At 36.5% G+C, this 25,078-nt stretch overlaps 1 protein-coding gene across 2 annotated transcripts in view; it reads right to left on the bottom strand.

Moving 5' to 3' along the window:
- The window catches only part of LOC126822665 (potassium channel subfamily T member 1), a 77,383-nt gene that overhangs the window by 51,323 nt on the left and 982 nt on the right, over window positions 1–25,078 (bottom strand). The window lies entirely within an intron of this gene.

The raw sequence follows: 25,078 nt of genomic DNA, 5'->3' as shown, positions 1-25,078 counted from the left end.
GTAACAGTGGGAGATATGTCTATAACATTCTGTATATTGCAGGTGTATACAGCTAAGAGAAAGCAGTGTTGGCTTGGAAAGTTCCTCACAAGTTTTCAGCATGTTTTCCCTTTGTCAGTAGTGCAGGAAAAAAAGAGAGAGAGACAGAGAGAGAAATAGGGTTTAACATCCATTCGGCACAAATAAGGTCATCTTGTGACTAACACGTGGTTCAATTTTATTTCAATAATTCGCTTGCACGTAGGGTTTTTTAGCAGTGTAGGGAAACCGGAGAACCCGGAGAAAACCCACAGAGTTAGACAGGCAACCATTTGGCCGCAAAACCTCTCTGTGCAGGAAAACGGGTCCAGCATTGGCATGCAGGTAAAAGAACCCTTAACAGTTAGAATTTGAAAAGTAGGCAGAAACGGTGCTGTACAGACCAAATATCTCTCAAAAACCAACAACACACACTGTACATAAAAAAAACTTAGTAATTGGAATTTGTTGAAATATACGCAAAGGGAGTCCTCGCTGAATGAATTCCCACCAGGTGTCTCTAGTAAAAACCCGGTTCCACGCGACCTTATCGATGGTAAGAGAACCGTATCGGTATTAAATTCCATATTAACGACAAAAACTAACGTTTGTCAACACACGAGTTCGTAATGAATGTACAGGAAAACTGTGCTATAAGGTAAACAATGAGGTCACGTGGGACCGCCTCGCCGATAAATTATGTTCCTTTATTGCTAGCGAGGACGCCCATTCTTCATATCACACCATTTTCATTAGCCATGTTGGTAAAGAATAGTACGACGTTAAACCCGTTTTTATTTTATTTTTATATTTATGTTATGTATATATGAGTGAAGGTTATAGTGTAATATAGGGTAAGGTAAGATATTGTTGTAAGTTTTATATCTACATTTAAAATCTTACCTATAAACTATATGGTATCGTATTTAAAATTTATAACAGTTTACATAACAAAGACATCACACACTACACACACTGTCCTCATAAACCTGTAGCATAACAAAGACATCACACACTACACACACTCTCCTCATAAACCTGTAGCATAACAAAGACATTACACACTACACACACTGTCCTCATAAACCTGTAGCATAACAAAGACATTACACACTACACACACTGTCCTCATAAACCTGTAGCATAACAAAGACATCACACACTACACACACTCTCCTCATAAACCTGTAGCATAACAAAGACATCACACACTACACACACTGTCCTCATAAACCTGTAGCATAACAAAGACATTACACACTACACACACTGTCCTCATAAACCTGTAGTTGCATGTTTCTTTTATTTAATAAAGTTGATCAATGTTTCATTGTTTAAACATGTATTATGTATGAGAGAGAGGGAGAGAGAGAGAGTGAGAGAGAGAGAGAGAGAGAAAGAGAGAGAGATGGGTTTAACGTCCACTCGACACAAACTAGGACATTTCGGGACTAACATATGGTTTAATTTTATTTACATAATTCGCTTGCGCATAGGGGTCTTTAGCAGTGGGAGGAAACCGGAGGACCCGGAGAAAACCCACGAGATTGGACACGTACAACCAGGGATTCGAAACCATGCCAGTTGACTCAATGAGAGGCCTTATGATATAGCATTCGGTCATCCCCCCCGCCCCCGTATTATATAAGATGTAGAAACAAATGAAATGAAATGGAGTGTAATGTCCGACTGTTCTGCTCCAAACTAGGCTAATGGAGACGGGCATACGCCATACAGTGTGCTATGAGGGAAATTTTGCAAGGACAGCGGCACTACAGCCTACTCTTATATCAAATTCCAACTGCCAAGGGATCTTTTATGTGCAAGTCATTGTGTACACAGGACCTCAGTTTTTTGTCCCATTCGAACAACTAGACAACTATCCTTGTCAGGCCCTCTGTCCTGCAACACTGACAAGGGGAATCCATGTCGGAAAATCAAAATTGATGCAGGTTCTAAGTCAACTGACATAGCCTAAATTTAGAGGTCATTTGAAAACCCCTATAAATGTGAGTCAATATTACATCATAGAATTTATAAATAAACATTTTAACATACATTTCACCCATTATGAAATAATGTTACATGAACCTTATGCAGAAATAGTTATGTACTTAACTCAAGTTAATATTTAATGTCTTACGTACTGTTCTGCTCCACTGGGGTAATGGAGATAGCCATATATACAGAGTGCGATGAGGGAAATTTTGCCTGGATAAGATCGCTACGGCCTATTTTTCTATCAAATTTTAAATGTCAAGGGTTATTTTACCTGTTAACCAGTGTATACATACGAAACCTCAGTTTTCTTAATATCCCATCTGAATGACTATATGCTGTCCCTTGTCAAACTCTATGTTCTGCACCACTGACAAAGGTGGGAGGGAGGAACACTGGACCTTCGGGTTAGCCAACCACCGTGGCCTCCCTTCCAGTTAGCAATCTGTAATAATAGGTTCATTCATGAGGCCTGGTGTTCTTACTTTCTTCAACACCTGATACACGTGTTTGATCCCTGCATTGGCCGAGATATTTCATTGTGATTTTCCGACGTGGTTTCCCCTTGTTAGTGGTGCAGAATGGAGTGCCTGATATGGACAACTGTCTAGTCGTTCGGATGGAACGAAAAACCAAGGACCCGTGTATACATTGGCGTGCAGGTAAAAGATCCCTTGGCAGCTGGAATGCGATATAAAAGTAAGCCATAGTGCCACTGCACAGTCAAAATTACCCTCAAAACACACTGTCCGAGGTTCCATGTATACATTGGCATGTACGTAAAAGATCCCTTGGCAGTTGGAATTCGATATAAGAGTAGGCCATAGTGCCGCTGCTCGGGCAAAATTTCCCTCATCACACTGTATGGCATATGCCCATCTTCATTAGCCCTCTTTGAGTAGAACAGTAGGACGTTAAACATCTGATACCACTTCTTATATAAAATAAATAGTATAACCTTAAAATATGAGATTAAAGCAAACCCAGATTCAAAAACCTTTGTCTCGCTCTAAATAGGGTTTCAAATTTGATGTTTAGAATCAAAATCATTTGTCTTGAAATAGAGTTCAGAAAGTGAGGAACACTTGATATTTGAATTAAAAACTGGTTGGAATACAGTTAAAGTTAAAAAGCAAACACCCAACCATTTTAATGAGGATATTATCGATCATAAAAAGGGGAGAGAGAAACAGGGTTTAACATTCACTCGACACAAACTAGGTCATTTTGGGGCTAACATATGCTTTAATTTTATTTGAATAATTTGCTAGCGCGTAGGGGTCTTTAGCAGTGGGAGGAAACCGGAGGACCCGGAGAAAACCCACGAGGTTGGACAGGCGACCCTACTCCTTGCCACGTACAACCGGGGAATCGAAACCACGCCAGTTGACTCAATGACAGGCTTTATGATACAGCGCGCGTGTGCTAACCATTCGGCCATCCAACCCCTCTTCCATCATAAAAAGGACAATCACCTGATATGTTTTATTATCCATGTTTATCAATGTGTTCATGATAGAAAATATCCATAAAGGTAATCAACACCTGTGATGTAATCATATCTTATAAGTAGATGACAGAGAGAGAGAGAGAGACAAGAGAGAGAGAGAGAGAGAGAGAGAGGCAGACAAAGACAGATCACAAGCTAAACCTATCCTCCACCCGACACAAATTAGGTCATTTTGGGACTAAAATATGGTTCGATTTGGGACTAACATGTGGTTCAATTTAGTTTTAATAATTTGCTTGAGCTTAAGAGTCTTTAGCAGTGGGAGGTAACTGGGGGGAAACCCACGAGGCTACTCCATGACATGTAGAGAAAACCCACGAGGCTACTCCATGTCATGTACAAGCTGAAAATCGAAACCACAACGATGATAGAAAATATACAATACTATCACTAACGCACCTGACATATACATCCTCTGGTCCGTAAACATCGACACTATCATCATCTTCAAATCCCATCATTTTAACTCTTGCAAATGATAAATTCACTCGGTGAAGACAACTGATCAGAATATAGTAGAAACAATACCAGGGTCAGTTACCTAACACACTAGTTCTTTTGTCCTTATCAGCTCTATTTCTACTCGGAGAATCGAGTCAAAGCACAGTCTAGGACTTGTTTATTTAGGCATTAAATATTTTAAGGGAAGATGTATATCAATACGTTTGTCCTTTATTCAATATTTACCAGATTTAAAATATTTTTAGGGGACATTTCACCAGAAAAATACTTGAGCAGACAAAGAGAGAAATGGGGTTTGACATCCACTTGAAACAAACTAGGTTATTTCAAGACTAATATATGGTTCAATCGATTTTTAATAATTCGCTTGCACTTACAAGTCTCTACTAAATGCGATCACAAACTTGCACTTATAAGGTCTCTACAGTTAGTTCCACATGGGAACAGAACATGAGTTCACAAAGCATTCTCAGACTTAAAAATTTACTCAACTTTCAATCACTTTTTATGAGAAATATCATTGATCCAGAATCACAAAACTTTGCACATAGTTTCTTAATGATGTATTTGATACATTAAAACAACAAAAGTTTTATAAAGGGCTATATTTTAGTTAAAATAAGGCGAAAAATTTTGAGTAAATTGTCGAAGTCTGAAGTACATAGATCTCTGTGTGCAGTCACAAGCCTGAAAATAAGGCACCTGTCACAGACAATGTCAGGCCATAGATTCATGTTTTGTCTGGCACAAAATCTCTGGAACCCGTCATTTTGTCCAACACTGATTTCTCTTTTTTATTGATATTATTAATACATGTCTGGCACTAAGTTGAAAATATCAGGTACTATTTTATTAGTGTCTGACATTTTGTCAGGTACATCTAAAATCGTTATTTCCAGACCAGCTAAATGGCATTCAAAGAATTATCAAATTACATGGAAATTATCATTGCGGAAGAAATCGGTATCTCTCATTAGTTTCACGTTTATTTTCATCATATCTTTTACCTTCCTAGTGTTTTTTTTTTTTTATTTTATCGATAATTGATTTCAGACTAATCTAATTTATCTTGTCATCAACTGTCAATACGTCATTTCATATCTTTTACTTTTTTACACTCAATGTTGTCTTTTGTGTATAATGTTCAAAGACAAGATCCTCTTCCGTCATAATACATATGGCAGGGGCGGATCCAGAGGGGGGGGTTGGGGGGTCGAACCCCCCCCCTGCTCAGCTACATAAATTTTTTGTAAATCAGGGGCCTGTTTCACGAAATTTTAACTAAAGATAAAATCCAAATTTTACTAGATACTTCAATTTTATTTGGCTAAGCACTAAAATCAATCTAATATTATCCAATCAAATTACTAAAATTTGGATTTTATCTTTAGTTAAAATTTCGTGAAACAGGCCGTGTGCTTTATCCTTAATAGTCAGATGTGGGACAGCAAGGGCACTCAAAGCACGAGATATTGATATAGACATTATGTGATATCACAATTAATGCTTTGCATCCATGAAATTGAATGACAAAGTCATTGTATTAATTCATAATAAAAATTGACATTAAACGAGGTATTGAATTTCTCTGTTTAAAAAGCTCAATGAAACTGTTATTTAATTAAAAGGAATGTAATTTTTATTTTATGCATATTGAAAAATCTTTAAATTACCTTGCGGACATCAGTCACAGTTTAAAAATACATAAGTAACTGATAAGACTTGAAGTAGATTTCCTTGCAAATACACCGATGGCAGTTTACATGTTAAAGGGACAATATGTCCAATATAGAAATGAAATAAAATGGGGTTTAATGTCCTACTGTTCTACACCAATTGGGCTAATGAAGACGGGCGTACGCCATACAGTGTGCTATGGGGGAAATTTTGCCCGGGCAGCAGCGCTACGGCCTACTCTTATATCGAATTCCAACTGCCAAGGGATCTTTTACGTGCATGCCAATGTGTACACAGGACCTCGGTTTTTCATCCCATCCGAACAACTAGACAGCTGTCCTTGTCAGGTCCTCCGTCCTGCACCACTGACAAGGGGAAACCACCCCGGAAAATCTGAATGAACTTACTCGGGCAATGCAGGGATCGAATACCCGACCTCCAGACTAGCGAGCCAGCGGCTTACCCACTTACCCACCGTGATCCCCTTTCTCTATTACAGGGGGGTCAAGTGGTGTGCGTTTTAGATCATATGGTCTGTCATTTAGTCAATTGGCGTGTTTTGTTTATTCTTCGCTTGTACGTGACAAGGAATAGGATTGCCTTTCCATTCTCAAGGGGTTTTCTCTGGGCCCTCCATATGTTAGTCTTGAAATGACTTGATTTGTGTCGACAGTGGTGCTATCTCCTACTCTTATATCGTATTCCAACTGTCAACGGTTCTTTTACATGCACACCAGTGTTTAAACGGGACCTTGGTTTCCCGTCCCATCCAAATGACTATTCATTGTACCTTGCCAGGCCTTCTGTCCTGCATCGCTGACAAGGGGGGTGGGGGGGCAACGGCGATGGAAAATCCAGATGACCTTTCTTGACCCACAAAGGGATCGCAACAGCCCCGTCTAGTATCGAGTCAAATAGCCTTGATCGATAAATATCTTTGTAAATACCAAACAGAATTTCTGGACTGATATTCCTAATAGAGATTTATGTTTCACAATATTATAAACTTGTCGACACAAACTAGTTCATTTCGGGACTAACACATGGTTCAATTTATTTCAATAATTCACTTGCGTGTAGGGTTCTTTAGCAGTGAGAGAAAACCGGAGGACCCGGAGAAAACCCACGAGGTTGGACAGGAGACCTACTCCTTGTCACATACAACCAGGGAATTGAAACCATGCCAGTTGACTCAATGACAGGCCTTATGATACAGCGCGCATGTGCTAACCATTCGGAGACTTGCAAGGGATTCCTAACATGGTGCAAGTACATTTAAAACAGGCTTAAAATAATATTTTTGTTGAATTAAATATTGAAAATTAGTTCTGCCATGTTGTCTCTTTAAAGTTTGATTAAACTGAAATGATTGGATGATAAAACTGTTTTTGTTTTACATGTTACAATAGATAAGACTTCAGCATGTTTGATAACCTTGTGACATGTTTTTATCGAATTAATCAAGTCAACAACAGTTACTACAAATAAACTACATCAACACCGCGTTATATCAACAACAACATCTTTACTACAATCATTTGCTTCCGTAAACAGATCTAATTGAACAGTGAGACAAACGTCCCAGGCGCCCCCCCCCCAACACACCCAATCTATCTAGCTGAGTACATGATCTAAAATTCTGTTGGATGACTGAGTAATTCTAATTTAGATTTGCGGGTACATGCTCATAAGTTCTATTGGATGACCAAGTGATTCTAATTTACAGATATAATTACGATAAAATTCTATTTCAATATCAAATTAATTTTAATAAATTTCTTTTTATGTTATACCCCCCCCCCCCAGCCCCACCCCCTCCACACACACACACACAAAAGTTAGGGCAATAAGGGTAATATTTAATTTCTTGTCTCCCGAGGCTACACATGATTCTGCCAGTACAAGACAAAGTTTTCTAATTTTACAAAATAAATTTTTCATTTTGCTTTGTGTATAATAAAATTACACGACAACTTTATATTAAATCGTGTCCTGGTGATATTGGAACTTAGTCTCTTGAAGAACTATATTAATTTCATTAGAGAGAGAGAGAGAGAGAGAGAAGTGGGGTTTAACGTCCACTCGACACAAACTAGGTAATTTCGGGACTAACACATGGTTTAATTTTATTTCAATAATTCACTTGCGCGTAGGGGTCTTTAGCAGTGGGAGGAAAGTGGAGAAAACCCACGAGGTTGGACAGGCGACCCTACTCCTTGTCACGTACAACTGGGGAATCGAAACCACGCCAGTTGACTCAATGACAGACTTTATGATACAGCGTGCATGTGCTAACCATTCAGTCATCCAACCCACTAACTTTCTACTGAATATTTATTGTGTTCCAATGAAATGAAATGAAATAGGGTTTAACGTCCTACTGTTCTCTGCTTCCATACTGAGCTAATGAAGACGAGCATACGCCATACAGTGTCCTATGAGGCAAATTTTGCCCGAGCAGCTGCACTACGGCCTAGTCTTTTGGGAAGTTTGCAGTAATTGTATACATAGTTTTAATAAATCATAAATTCATTACATTACAAATACGATACTAAAGAGATTAAATAAAAAATATTTATGTTGATTTCACAGTGGAGGGGGGAGGGGGGGGCTCAGGTTTTGGGGTTGATTAATCTTTGATTTCATAAATCATAAATTTATTATATATAGCCTATTTAATGTATAATTCTTAAATAAATCACAAATTATAATAAAATAAAATGACAAATTTAAATATTAGAAAATGTGACCCTCACATATTTGTATTTTTCTTGTTATTTTAAAGAATGAATTTATGAGTATACACATCAGGGGATATAGCCATATTAAAATATGTTAAGAAATATAAAAATTTGCAGTATATGCTGATTGACAGTGACGTCGAAGCGATTCTCAAGTTGATAAATCTTTAATTTAGTTTTAAAGGTAACTAATAAATCAAGAATTATAACAAACGGTAGATGACACTTCTCCACATGGAACTTGTGACCCCACACCATTTGATCGGCTGGTGTCATTTTAAATAAACGCTTTTTTCTTAATCAAAAGGATTGAAATAAATTTATGATACAGTAAATATGGCTATTAATATACTCACTTCAAGGGTAAGCCGGATTATTTAAATAATATCATTTCTTAATAGACTTCTACTGTATAAAAACTCAATAAATAATAACTCATAGTTACTTGTTAAAATCACATGGCAATGAAAAATGAATATATTAAAAATTTCAGTAAAATTAATTTATTCTGTCAAAATAGGACAACATTTGTCGATGAAGTGAAAATTCAAAAAGATGACCTATTATCTATTTCGCATTAAATGTCTTATTATAAATTATTTTCAGAAAATCTTCCCAAACTTGTAAACATCACGAAATGAAAGAGAGAGAGAGAGAAAGAGAGAGAGAGAGAGATGGGGTTTAACATTCACTTGCCACAAACTAGGTCATTTCGGGACTAACATATAGTTTAATTTTATTTCAATAATTCGCTTGGGCGTAGGGGTCTTTAGCAGTGGGAGGAAACCGGAGGACCCGGAGAAAACCCACGAGGTTGGACAGGCAACCCTACTCCTTGTCACGTACAACCGGGGATTCGAAACCAGTTGACTCAATGACAGGCCTTATGACACAGCGCGCACATGCTAACCATTCGGACATCCAACCCCCACGAAATGAAAGAACACTTGTGATGAAATAAAACTATTTCAGGATTTTTCTAAGACAGAAAAATATTTTTTTAAAAGAATCTAATAAAAAAGTTGAAAGGTTGTTCAGGTCAACTCAGCACTTGAGTTAAGTTCAGATTTTTTTTTTATTAAAACATTTAATTAAATCACAAAACAAGCTACATTTTATTGTAACCTTGAATTAGTCAGGTATCGTACGCACGTCAGCCCAAAGGGTTGATATGGATAAATCGTGCAACCCAAATATATATCTAGGTTATTATTTAAAGAAAACGATAGATGTTGCAAGATGACGAGAGAGACAGAAGATGATAAACGATCGTCGTTATATTCTATTTAAAACATCTGATGTATGAGTATTTATAAATCTTTTACACTGCGATTCATCAAATAATTTAAAAACCCGCTCTATTTCTGACCAAACTGCCTTAAAGAGCTGGTTTAAAAATAGATGTAATGAATATATGGAAAATTTCAGTCTTATTACTTTATTCCCAGCAAATAAAGTTAAGATTATTTGACGTTTTGACAAAAGTCTTGATTATCAAGTCCCATTGCTATGATAATAAACAAAGTCTTGATTATCCATTTTTACGATAAATTATTAAATAGCGAAGGTATTCTATTCCATTCAATATCTAAGCCATTGAGATTGTCAAGTATCATTGCTACAAAAATAAACAAAGTCTTAATTATCCATTGTATCGATAAATTATCAAATGATGCGACGGTTCTAATCAATTTAATATCATGACCATCTGATGGTGAAGCAAGTTGTTTATAGGTTTGTCATGTGAATAAATGTCTAAATATTAATTTATATAACATTTGAAACTAAAATAAAGATCTGCAATAGACAGATTTAGCTCTTACATAATGCATCTTTAAGAGAGATAGAGAGATGGGGTTTAAGTCCACGACACAAACTAGGTCATTCAGGACTAACATACGGTTAAATTTTATTTCAACAATTCACTTGCACGCATGGGTCTTTAGCAGTGGGAGGAAACGGGAGGACCAGGAGGAAAGCCATGAGGTTGGACAGGTGACCCTACTCTTTGTCACGTACAACCGGGGAATCGAAACCACGCCAGTTGACTCAATGACGGACCATATGATACAACCCCCCCCCCCTGTAATGTATCTTTAAGCTAGATCTGTTAAATATTTTTTTGGACTCCTTTACTTTAACATGTCAGTTAAAACACCACTTGTAACATCACACGACAATATTTATATTTCTGTATTTGAATAAATTTAATAGCTACACAACTAGTTGTCAGTAATGAAATTAATGGTTAAAAGTGTTTGGGGGTACTCGTGCCGTGGCGTTTGTCAGTAATAAAATTAATGGTTAAAAGTGTTTTGGGGCACTCATGCCGAGGCGTCATATAATATAATTTTAGAAAATTTGTTGTCAACACCCAGAATTTTGCAAGTCACTGAAATAGTTTTTAGTGAAGACCTTTTTAACATTTCATTTGATGGAGGTCGGATGTCTTGACAAATGACGTGTAGTCCGTCATATGGAACAAAAAACTGAGGTCCCCTGTACACATAGGTGCATATACATGAAAATTAACCCTGGGAGTTGTAATTTGAAATAAGAGTAGGCCGTAGCACCACTGTCTGGGTATAATTCCAAGGTCCGTCATTGAGTCAAATGGCGTGGTTTTAATTCCCCGGTTGTACGTGACAAGGAGTAGGGTTGCCAGTCCCACTTTGTGAGTTTTCTTTGGGTCCTCTGGTTTCCCCCCATTGCTAAAGACCCCTACATGCTAGCAAATTGAACCATATGTTAGTCCCAAAATGACATAGTTTGTGTTGAGTGGAGGTTAAACCTCATTTCTCTCCATTTCTCTCCTCCCACTGCTAAAGACCCCTATCTATGCGCAAGGGAATTATTGAAATAAAATTGAACCATACTCTATCTCTCTCTCTCTCCCTCCACCCCTCCTCTCACTCTCTCTCTCTCTCTCTCTCCCTCCACCCCTCCTCTCTCTCTCTCTCTCTCTCTCTCTCTAATATTTCTAAGAATTTACTTTTGTTTACCAAAAACTTCTCCATATCAAGTAAACATGCTCTCGACATGCTTCATTCAAGTAATTTAATTATCTCAGTCGTCAGTCGTACTATTTACTGTGAATATAAGTGGTTAACTTAACATTCCCTCATAAGAATCAGATCACATTCAAGATGTTGCAACTCATAGTTAAAACTATTAATAAGATTATAATTTATTCATACTCATAACATTAAGATGTGCTTGAGAATATCGTCAAACTTAGAATACTGGTAAATCATGTTACAGATTGTCACAATGTTGAGGGAGAAATATTGAAATAGAATCTGTTTGTCCCAGCATTCTTTCTGGAACATGTCTCATAAAATATCAACTTCTGGGGAGAGAGAGAGAGAGACTAACACATGGTTCAACTTTATTTCAATAATTCGCTTGCGCGTAGGGGTCTTTAGCATTGTACAGGCGACACTACTCCTTGTCAAATACAAGGGAATCGAAATAACAGACTCAGTGACAGACTTTATGATACAGCACGCACATGCTAACCATTCGGCCATCCCCCTCCCCCCCCCCCCCTTCAACATTTTCGATCAATGAGAACCATTAGATTTCACAATTTATTGTCCAACGCCAAATGAAGTTAAAGGAGACAAATTGAAATGGGCTCTGTCCTTCTTGCCTTTGTTTCTAAAACTTTGTACACACATCAACCTATTATTGTATTGGAGTTAGTAGTTTTTTTTGTTTCCTTGGAAACAAATTTGAATTAAAGTGCAATATGATGTTTAAAGAGAGAGAGAGAGAAATGGGGTTTAACGTCCACTCGACACAAACTAGGTCATTTCGGGACTAACATATGGTTTAATTTCATTTCAATAATTCGCTTGCGCATAGGGGTCTTTAGCAGTGGGAGGAAACGGGGGGACCCGGAGAAAACCCACGAGGTTGGACAGGCGACCCTACTCCTTGTCACGTACAACCGGGGAATATGATGTTTAACGGCTAGCTCACAACCTGCTGTACGTAATACTACTGGACAACCAAGACTTAGCTTTGATTATCCATTTTATCATTCAATTTTCAAATCTCACAGGTGTTTAAATTACTTAAAATCTCACGGCTGTTCAAATTACTTAAAATCTCATGGCTGTTCAAATTACTTCAAATCTCACGGGTGTTCAAATTACTTCAAATCTCACGGGTGTTCAAATTACTTCAAATCTCTCGGGTGTTCAAATTACTTCAAATCTCACGGGTGTTCAAACTACTTCAAATCTCGCTGGCATTCAAATTACTTCAAATCTCATGGATGTTCAAATTACTTCAAATCTTTCGGCTGTTCAAATTACTTCAAATCTCTTGAGTGTTCAAATCCATTTAAATCTTGACCATCTGGTTTAGAGAGTTGATTATAGACTTGTCATGTTAATAAATGTCTAAATAATAGTTTATATAACATTTGAGGCCAAGAGAAATATCTGTAGTAGGCAAATTTAGACCTTATATAATGCCACTTCAGATATATTATTATTATTGTAGTGTCATTCAGAACAATATCCACATGTCACGTTACAAATAAACACATTAATAAAAGATGTATAAAATAAAATTTTAAACAATAAAAAAATTACACAATATTATAAAGATAACATTTATTGAAGAATAAAGCCACAAAAAGCCAGTATAAAAATATATGGGTTTTTATACGTGACATAGAGTGTCACTTTGTCTAATAAAATATAGAAGTTGATTACATAAAAACAGAACCTTACAACAGTGTTCATTGTGTGATCTTAGTCGGGTTTTTGGGTTGATGAAGCAGCAACCCTGAGAGGGAAATTGGGTTCTAACTTAAAATATAGAGAAGACATCCAATAATTTGCTTGCTCATAGGGGTTTTCAGCAGTGGGAGGAAACCGGAGGACCCAGAGATAAAACCCACGAGGTTGTTAATCTTCAATTAGCTGTGACCTGAATTATACGATGTTTTAATTCTGCCCCATCATAATATTATCCAATCAAGTGAATCGATTAATGAGTTTGTTTATTGTAATTTGAAGAGACTGTTCGTAATTTTTCAGATCATTTGTTGTTACTGATGACATCAAGTAAAAATTCTCTGTGAACACCAAATTCTAGTAGTCAAAGAGAGCGAGAGAGAGAGAGAGAGAGAGAGAGAGAGAGAGAGTAAAATCTGGTCTAACACCTTGTCATCAAAACTAGGTCATTTCGAGACTAACAGGTTTTAATTTTTTCCAATAATTTCCTTGCACATAGGGATCTTTAGCATACGGACAAAAACAGACACCTGTTCTTCATCAGAGTTTGATTTCCTGACATTTTTACCCTGGTCAATAACAACAACTATAGTTTAGACACGCCCTTGTGATGTCATCAATAGTTTAGACATGCCCACATGATGTCATCAATAGTTTAGACACGCCCTTGTGATGTCATCAATAGCTTAGACATGTCCACATGATGTCATCAACAGTTTAGACACAGCCACATGACGTCATCAATAGTTTAAGCACGCCCCATGATGTCATCAATAGTTTAGACATGCCCTTGTGATGTCATCAATAGTTTAGACATGCCCACATGATGTCATCAATAGTTTAGACACGCCCCATGACATCATCAATAGTTTAGACACACCCCTATGATGTCATCAATAGTTTAGACACGCCCCATGACATCATCAATAGTTTAGACACGCCCTCATGATGTCATCCATCTATCTAATTATCCAATGAACAAAAACGATTTAAAAAATGTGATTCAATTAAATTATAAGAGCTGAAATCATTGGTTTTATCTGGCTTTCAAATAGAAATATATATTTATTTTGAAACAACACGATTTCGAAACGCCTGATTTAAAACCAGGTACTGATTGGTGGAAATTATCACAGAGTAGCCAATCAGACACACTAGTAGTATTTACCGTACAGTAGTCCATCACAGGTTAAAATGAAAACCAAAATGCCTGTCTCTTCAAATGTGGGGGGTGGGGGTGGATGACCGAATGGTTAGCATACGGTCTGTCATTTAGTCAACTGGGCGTGGTTTCAAATCCCTGGTTGTATGTGACAAGGAGTATAGGGTCGCCTGTCAAACCTCCTCTGGTTTCCTCTCAATGCTAAAGACCCCCAGGCGCAAGCGAATTATTGAAAAAACCCAATCTGATTAAAACACAGATCTATATCTCGTTTCATTTTTATACTTTCGATGGCCTACACTACATGAAGATCTGACAAGTTATAGCCATAGGTCACGTCAGGGGTCAAAAGACCGACTTATGACCCTATGATGTCAGACATTTGATTAACCAATCAGCATTGATGTACTAGTGGATTACCCACAGTTGCGTGAAAAACACGCCTAAAGCTCGCCGTAACAAACCGTTTCATTGACTAATCCCTGACACCATGCAGAACATGAGTTAAATAACAACTCTTCCAGATCCTAGTGTAGTAAAGACAAGTAAAACGAAATTTTGAACTATAAAAAGGAAACGAAATAGGATCTGTGTTTTAACCAGATTGGAAGTAAAATTAAACCATATGTTGGTCCTGAAATGACCTAGTTTGTGTTGATTAGAAGTTAAACCTCATCTCTCTCTCCCTCTCTCTCCCTCCCTCCCTCCCTCCCTCTCTCTCCCTCTCTCTCTCCTTCTCTCTCTCTCTCCCTCCCTCCCTCTCTCTCTCTCCCTCTCTCTCTTTAAATGTGGAATACAATATAAATCTTGTGTTTAACATGATCTGTGAAATACTCAGAAGTATAAAATAAACACTACACATTCCTAGAACGACCATAGTTCAATATTTACCTAAAACATTTAAGTGCTGCATTACATAACACACATTGTAATAATCTTGTAACATAACAAAATATAAATATTAAATTCATATATCATCTCGTCTTACAAGAAAACATATGTCCAAAAAAAATTAATGCAAGGGTAAAATTGCACTACTTTGTTTTACATTAATATATCCTTGTCCTATATCTATATCTATTGTCACCAGGAGAGAGAGAGAGAGAGAGAGAGAGAGAGAGAGAGAGAGATGGTCCACTCTGCACAAACTAGGTCGTTCTGGGGCTAACATATGGTTCAATTTTATTTCAACAATTCGCTTGCACCTAGGGGTCTTTAGCGGGGGGGGGGGGGGGGGGCACCAGAGGTCATACAAGCAGTTTTTGAACCTCTGGCATCAGACATTTGATTAACCTCAAGCAAAAACTTGCCGTAACAGACTGTTTCATTGGCTAATCCCTCACATCAACCAGAACGTGGGTTATAGAACAACTCTTCCAGATCCTAGTTTAGTAAAGACAAGTCAAACGAAATTTTGAATTATAAAAACGAAACGAAATAGGATCTGTGTTTTAATCAGAATGTGACCATAAATACACAGATATATATCAAATACCGACCGACATATATCTGTAATAAAAACCACAATATTTTAACAAATAGTTTATTGTGCGTTAAAATAGGAATACAAAGATCGCCATAAATAGACGTAATATACCCATGTTAATTCTCTAACATAAATTACACCCTCATATCTAAAAATAAACTATATCAAGTTCACTTCAACATCAGTCATACAAAACAAATGAATGAAATGAATCTGACTTTAACAAACTTTCTGCTCCAACAGCGCTACTATGAGAAGAAGTTTAGCCCAGACAGTCTCGCTACAACCTAATCGTATTTCGATTTCCAACTCAATGTTTGTAATTCCCTCCGACCAACTAGACCCTTAACCTCGCCAGGTTCTCCGTCTAGCGCCACAGACATGGTGGAAGCAGGCTGAATAAATCTCATGGAGTTATTGTGACGAAAATAGGATGTCAACTACATTTTGGTAAAAAGAGACGACCAGCTCACTAATCAGGGGGTACAGGTTCGATCCTATTCGGGGGGTTGGATGGCCGAATGGTTAGCACGGGCGGGCTGTATCATTAGGCCTGTCATTGAGTCAACTGGCGTGGTTTCGAATCCCCGGTTGTACGTGACAAGAATTAGGGTCACCTGTCCAACCTCGTGGGTTTTCTCCGGGTCCTCCGGTTTCCTCCCACTGCTAAAGTCCCCTACACGCAAGCGAATTATTGAAATAAAATTAAACCATATGTTAGTCCCGAAATGACCTAATTTTCTTTCAATCCTATTCTTGGTCGAAACAGTTACTCAACAATGTCAGTGGAAATGAAATGGGGTTTAACATCCTACTGTTCTGCTGTCAGTGAACTAATGAGGACAGGTTTTAGCGTCTAGAATTTAAATAGGATAATTATATTCATCTTACCAAGCTGATTCATCTGCTGATGTTATCAAGTCTTCAAAATTCATTACAAATTTAATCCAAACTAAGCAATGATCAACCACTGTCCTTATAAAGGCCTAGTATGTTAAATTGTCTATATCCAAACTATGCAATGATCAACCTCTATCCGTATATAGGCCTACTATATTGTTAAATTTCCTTTATCCAAACAAGGCAATAACCAATAATCACTGGGTGTCCGTATTCTATAAGTTAAATTATCCAATAAACTATGCAATACAGGGACTAACCTTGGTCCGTATATATACTACAAGTTCAATTGTCTGTATCCAAGCTAGGCAATCTACAGACCTACAGTTGTTCATATGGAAGTTAAAAGTCTCTTATCCAAGTTAGTCAATACATGGACCAATATATATAATCCATACAAGTTAATATTCTTCTTTCTGAAATTGTCTCAACTGCAGGTTTCTCTGTGATCTTTAAAATTTGAGTTATTTTATCTGTATGAATTGATCGTGTCCTTTTTATAGTTACAGATATTCTACTGATCTGTCGTCTAGTCTAGGGACTAATATATAAAAACATATTATAGACATTTATTTTTGTCTAATTCATTATTAATCAGCTTAAAGTCTTATATGGCTAGTCGATCAAAACACATATTATTGGGAATCAAAGTGTTAGGAACAACCAACTAGAGATCATTCATGTGTATCACGTATCACCAAATGTAGCACACTTGATCCTTGTGATAATTTCAAAGAAGCATGGCATAAGATCTCCAATTAAGGGGGGGGGGGGATGGTGCGTGCTGTATCATACTGCCTGTTATTGAGTCAACTGGCATGGTTCAGAATCCCCGGTTGTACGTGACAAGGAGTAGGGTCGCCTGTCCAACCTCGTGGGTTTTCTCCGGGTCCTCTGGTTTTCTCCCACTGCTAAAGACCCCTACACGCAAGCGAATTATTGAAATAAAATTAGACTATATGTTAGTCCCGAAATGACCTAGTTTGTGTCAAGTGGACGTTAAACCTCATTTCTCTCTCTCTCTCCGATTAAGGGGGGAGGCTACCCGAAATTTTTAATTCTGAAATGTTAAAGCTGTTAAATTCAAAATAGTACAAGTAGTTAGGAAATGTAATAAACAAGGGAAAACTAGCATTAAAAAAAAGTTGTTGCCAGGGTAACACATTTTTGGGGAAAAAATTATGAAAAACATAGGTAGCCTACACTATATCTCTGTAACTAATTAAGATATCTTTGCCAAATTGGCAGGATATATAAACTAATATCTACCACAGAATCAGATGGAAAGCAATTTGAATTATCATTAATATTTCAAAAGTTATCAAAATATTTCTCAAAAGACAAAATATTCTGGTGAGGCAAATGTTTTAAACACCATTTTCCAAGAAACTATGAAAATGATAGAGAAAAACTGTCTGTCTGATTTTAGGCTTATCATTAAGAAAAAAGCAGTCTGAAAATGAGACATTGAACTTTATTAGTGCCAGATATATGGCGTTTTTCATACTTTTAGTCGAGCGCTTGAGATAGTTAAGTTGAGCACCTCAGATAATACAATCGAACATGTCTCAACCGATGTTTTAAGCTGTATAATTTTGTGCATTATTTAATGATAAACTTGCAGAATAAAGATATTCATTTGTTCGTTTTTACATCCCACCCAAAGCGGCAGTGACGCTAAAATCTTGGTTCAGAGTGTATCAATTTGACTGAAATTTTCGGCAAATTCCCTTCACAGTATCTAGTTTTTAACTATTATAATGAGAACTACCCGCTCTTTATCTTATCTCCTACAATGTATCTTTAATTAATGTCTAATTAATAATTTATATAACATTTCAAGCCTAAAGAAAGACCTGCAATAGGCAGATTTAGCTCTTGCATAATCTATATTTAAATCGGATTAAAATACAGTCCAACTATTATGTTTATCCAGCCATTTAATTTAATTCCTTTTAATAATTTAATTCTTTTTAATAATATCTTATTACTTGAGGGGCTGTTCCTCAATCCCATCATTTGATCATTACAGATTATGTAAGCGTATTATATCGTTATTACAGTATTTACAACATTATAATCTCTTTATTAGGTAAAATACAAACAATTCCTCACCTTTATTAGATTTATACAGGTAGTAATAGGACATAATTACTGTGGGAAGTTTCCACTAGGCTTCTCTAATTTTTTTCAAACAATGATTAGACAATCATCAATCAGAAATAAGCACTTATTGTATCTTCCATTTAAAAGACTGAAGGTCAGTGAGAGAGAGAGAGAGAGAGAGAGAGAGAGAGAGAGAGAGTTCAACCTTGACACAAAAACAACCAACTAGGTCATTTCGGGAGTAACATATTGTTCAATTTTGTTTCACTAATTCGTTTGCATGTTGGAGTCTTTAGCTCTTGGCGGAAACTGGAGAACCCAGAGAAAACCCACGAGGTTGGACAGGTGACTCCTTGTCATGTACAAGCGAGAAATCGAAACCACACCGTTTGACTCAATGACAGACCTTATGATCTAGTGCGCACCTTTTAAACCATTTGGCCATCCGACCGCCACTCTCTCGATTAGAAATGAAATGGGGTTTTACGTCGTACTGTTCTGCTCCCATTGGGCTAAAGAAGACATGCATACGCCATACATTGTGCTATGAGGAAATTTTGCATAGACAGCTGCGCTACAGCCTAGTCTTATATCGAATTCCAACTGCCAAGGGATCTTTTACGTACCCTACAATGTGTACATGGGATCTCAGTTTTTCGTACCATCCGAATGACTAGATAGCTGTCATTGTCAGGGGGAAACCATGCTGGAAAATCTTGATAAACTTCTTCGGCTAACACAGGGAGAGAACCGGCAACCTCCAGGCCAGCATCTTAGCCACCATGCCTCCCCATCTCAATTAGAATGACCCAGGGATTCTTCAAGTCTGGTACTCAATTGTCAGTGGAGATGTCTGTCTATAGTCCTTCAAATCTCCCTGGGAGACATGAAGGAGATCACATATCAGTCTCAAAATAGCCTAACAACATCATGTATGTATTTTTCTTTTCTGGTTTCATTCAGCAAACTAAATGACTATATATATATATATATCACAAGTTTTACCTTAAAGTTACAAATAAACAGATTGTCTTGGCCTAAAAGGATGAGTTAACTGTCAACTAGTATTTATTAGTGACCTTAAATAACTAAATATGGGATATGTTTTAAACCCTGAGAATAATCTTGTTGTTTCAACAAACAACAGGTGTACCATAATCACCTGATCCATACAACACAATCAAATTACCTGAACATACAACACAATTATTATATCAATATCATTATATTCAACTCAATTCATATCAAATTAAATTTTAAAAAATCTCTGTTTATAAACACCATTAAAATAGTTTAATATATTGGAATAAAATTAAATCAAAAATTCTTTGTATATTTAACTACTATAAAATAAATAAAACATTCTTTAATATTTGAAGAGAGTTGTTATAGGTTGTGATTTTTTGGTTTAATAATAAAATATTGTTTTTAAAAAAACAGTCGTTATTGCAAAACTTCATAATTGCTAATAAACTGGAGTTAAAATAATTCAAAGTTAAATTTTTATATTGACAGAAATTTCATTTTTTATGGGGATGTGAGAAGTGGACACTTTTGCAGAATTGTACACAGACTTGTCTTACTATATGACTGGCCTTATTACAGATAGTGGTCTTACTACATAGGTCTTACTACAGATAGTGGTCTTACTACAGACTGCATGGTCTTATTTAAAATGGTGGTCTTATTACAGAGGTCTTACTCACAGGCACAGGTCTTGCTACAGAAGTCTTACCACACCGGTCTTACTACAGATGCAGGTTTCACCACACAGGTCTTACCAAAGAGGTCTTACTCACACAGGCACAGGCTTTACCACAGAGGTCTTACCACACAGGTCTTACCAAAAAAGTCTTACTCACACAGGCACAGGCTTTACCACAGAGGTCTTACCACACAGGTCAAAATATAAACATAGTTCATATAGATTTCTTACCTAAGTCTTACTATAGAAATAGGTCTTATAGAAGTCTTGCTACCTCATGGGTTTTCTCCTGGTCCTCCGCTTTCCTCCCACTACTAAAGACCCCTACTCCAGAAGTCTTACCACAGATGTCTTTCCATAGAAGTATTACTACAGAAGTCTTACCACATAGGTCTTCCTTCAGATCATCTGATCTGTAACACTCACCTTCATAAGGCACCACACACACCAATTCCCAAATATTTATATCGCCCAAAAAATCTTTAAAGTTGCAATTTCATGTTTTTAAGGTTTTTTTTAAAATTTATTAAAATAAAGCCTTAAAATTGATGGTATCTATAAACAGTCCTACTTTGTTAAAGAATAATCCTATTAATCCTATAATTCACTATTGCCATTTGAGAAATTGGCAAAAATATCATTTTCATCATTTTCAAACGTTTGAAGATAACTGCTCCATGGTGGAGAATAGAAAACAAGGGAGGTAATTGTGTTATTATTTCCGGTGTAAATGAGTTTTAAGTGTGAGAATGGCACATATGATGTATAATAGCGAGTTGACAACCTATTGGAGCAAAAGACATAGAAATAATTATGTTTTGACTTTCTTAGAAAATATGAAATTGTAACTTTAAATGACCTTGTTTCTTATTAATAATAGCTTTGGATGGGTGGGTCATAATCAACAATTAATTAATGCATCTAGGAATATAGCCTATTAAATTATATGGGAAAGCATGCCCCTAATATACCCTCACCCCACCCTCCAAATAGATTAATCCTGTGACCAATTAGCATCTGCTATTATACACCTTGTCTCTCCTAATAATCATCTAGGATCATCCAACTAGCCACCTCCTCCCACCCATGGGGAAACTCTCTAAAACAAATCTCTTAATAATAACCCCACATTACAGATAAACTCAATTCATTCAATAGAGCAGAAAATCATTATTACCCACTTAAAAACTGGGATTAATGCATGTGCTGTATTAAACATTTTAAATGAAACCAAAACATTTAAATTCTTTTCTAGTTAACTGCGATATGACTTCGGTGGAAGCGGACCTTAAATAAAGCTATTTCACACACACACTGAGAGGTAAGTATAAATTGGCTACTTGAGTTTATATCAGTGTTTTTTTAATTCACAGGTTTTACAGGTAATAATATGTGTTATACCTGGTGGCTGCAGGTGAAATTTATTTATGAATAATTGAACTTTTTCGGATAATAAAGAATGAAATCACCAGATTTATTCACAGTTTAAGAAAAGGGACCCCTGAGAAAAAAAGCCTGGTGAGAGATCGAATTAATATTTGAGGTCAGTTGGACAATGAATAGTGGTCTGTAACCATATAATAGTTGTAATGTGCACAGAGGTAGCTTAAAAAGGTAGTTTGTCACTAAAGATAACAGTATTTTAATATTTATAGTGTCACAATGGTTACAATGGTCCGGAACAGGATGACGGGGGATGTTTCAAAATACAAAAACATCAGAAACTCCAAGCAAGGGAATAATGATTTAAGTTGCACCTGACTAAATGTCCCGCACTCCATTCTTGTGACGGATTTGTATTAAAGGAGCTAGGTCTCTAACTCAATATTTTCCATGATATTTGAAATTAAAAACACGCATTAGAATTCAATATGGGTCCATTTCAATCAATATGGATGTTGTTATCTTGTGGTGAAAATATGGGATCCAAATATCCAATATTTAAGACACATTGAACATTTTATAATCAGTACACGAGTCGTGTATTCTATGGTTTCGGGTGCAATTTTGTAATGAACAAATAAAACCATATCCTACAAGATGTAATGTGCAGAAATAATTAGTAATCGTTGATTTGCAGACGACAAAAAATAATTTTACAAAATGTGTATGGACTAATAGTTAAACTAATTTGGACTGTTCAGGTACACGAACGTAATTGATTAGAAATTACAATAGTAGTTTAAAAATTTCACAATAAATCACTTTATTCATTCATTTTATATTATTATTTGTGACCCATTTTCGTCTATTTTAAGGTTCAAAAGAATAGGAGAGAGAGAGAGAGAGAGAGAGAGAGAGAGAAGAGAGAGAGAGAGAGAGAGAGAGAGAGAGGTTCCGAAGAAGAGAGAGAGAGAGAGAAGAGAGAGAGAGAGGGGGGGGGGTTAACGCCCAGTCCATACAAACCAGGTCATTTCGGGACTAACATGACTGAATTTTATTTCAGTAATTCGCTTGCGCGTAAGGGTCTTTAGCAGTGGGAGGAAACCGGAGGACCCGGAGAAAACCCACGAGGTTGGACAAGCGACCGTACTCCTCGTCACGTACAACCACGCCGGATGACTCAATGGCCTTATGATACAATTACACGCGCATGCTAACCATTCGGCCATCCAACCCCCCGACATAACGATACATCACCCCCCTTCCAAAAAATTGTTATTTGACGTATCAATGGAAACCAGGACAAAAAGGCAAATTTTAGGGTTCCAAATAATAGAGCCATACACCATCGGGTGATGAAGTATTTGTGTACGTTTTTATTTTTGAGGAGCGATAACTGGTTTATTTGTGTACATAATATTTTATTACATGTATCTATTTTATATGCGCATATGTTATTTTTTGTTTTACTTTATTTTGTATATGTATGTTGTATGTAGGCTTTGTATTATCCGACTGTGAATTTGTACCCGTGAATAAGTTTTGTATTTCTATTTTTTTTTTACTTTTACATATTATATGCTGCTCTAGTAGTAAGTGCAGGAGGACCACACTACACGCAAAAAAACCCCAACAAAAAACAAAAACAAAAACCCCCCAAAAAACCTACAAGACTACAAGATAAACCTGTGGACAAGACAGAATGTGGACATTGCAAAAAAATAAACAAATATCAAATCAGGTGAATGGATCCAGGAGCCAGTCGTAAGCGTCTACTGCGCTGCACTATCAAATAAGCTTACTTTACAAGCAGGGACGTAACTAGCTCAGAGCAACGAGGGGGGCGGGGGTGCTGTAAGATTGGCGGACAATGTATATCTATTGTGGTCGACCCCCGACCCTTAGTTACGGGCCTACAGGCCTGTTTACAAGCAGGATTTTGTTTAAAATTGTGGATATAATAACCGTACCAATCATTTAAAGTTTACGAATATTCAAGTTTTCAATGCAACAAAAACTCCCATATATTTAATCCCTTCTAGTCGTTCATCTTTTATGTTCAAGATTATTTATCTCTTGTCGAGTCCTCCAACACATATAATAAATATATATTTACACTTATGGCGTTAGGCCTAAAATTTGTTATTTTGTTGCTTTTTATAAAAAGAGATTGACACGCATATTATTCATATTCTGAGACAGTCCCTTCCTTGCAAACGGGTTACGTTAACTGTGGTCTATTTAACAATATACCATGGATAATATTTCCCATAAAAAGCCTAATATTTATATTATATTATATTATATTCACAATAAAGTCGCGACTTTTGGAATAATGTGAAGTCAGTTGAAACATCCATGTGCAATTAATAAATTACTATTATTTTGGAAATTAATCATGAATTATTAATAACAATTAAATATTGCTAATCAAATGTCTGAAACAAAGTTTTTATTTCATAATCGGCCTGACCTAATTTGTCGATAATTCTAAGAATTGAGATATCAAAAATTGCTTGTTAAAAATTTCGTATTATTTCATTGTATTATTTTTTCTTCAAATCACCAACAATAAATAAGGGGGGGGGGGGGGTAACGTCCACGTTACACATACTTATGGTTCAATTTATTTTATAAATGAAATGAAATGGGGTTTAACGTCCTATTGGTTCAATTTTATTCAATTTTATTCCAATAATTCGCATGCGCGTAGGGGTCTTACGTGGGAGGGAACCCGAGGAACCGGAGGAACCGGAGAAAACCCACGAGGTTGGAGAGCACAATAAATAAAGAATTTATTATAAGTGACAGACACGCTCTGGATTTTCACAAAAGCTCGTCAGTTATTTCAAGGATATTGACAGAGTTCTGGTCAATATTGTCGAAAGATTATAGGACCGGTCCCTCACTTCACAACAAAATTACAAACTAAAAATAGGTTACTTGTTTACAAAATTGAAAAATAAATGACGCAAAATGGAAATTTTGTTATAATCCAGGAGAAATAAAAGAAGGCCACAAAATGAAAACCATATGTTCGTAGGATACCATGTCCTAATTGACACCACCAGTTTGTCGTGTGTTTAACAATATTGGTGATATATTATACATTACATATACATGTAGTATACTGTTTGTATGAATATATTGAGTTGTCTATGTAATATGTATTATTGAAT

The sequence above is a fragment of the Patella vulgata genome, chromosome 5 (assembly GCF_932274485.2).
Source record: "Patella vulgata chromosome 5, xgPatVulg1.2, whole genome shotgun sequence".
NCBI classification, from domain to species: Eukaryota; Metazoa; Mollusca; class Gastropoda; family Patellidae; genus Patella; species Patella vulgata.
This window is presented reverse-complemented; position numbering and strand designations above follow the sequence as displayed.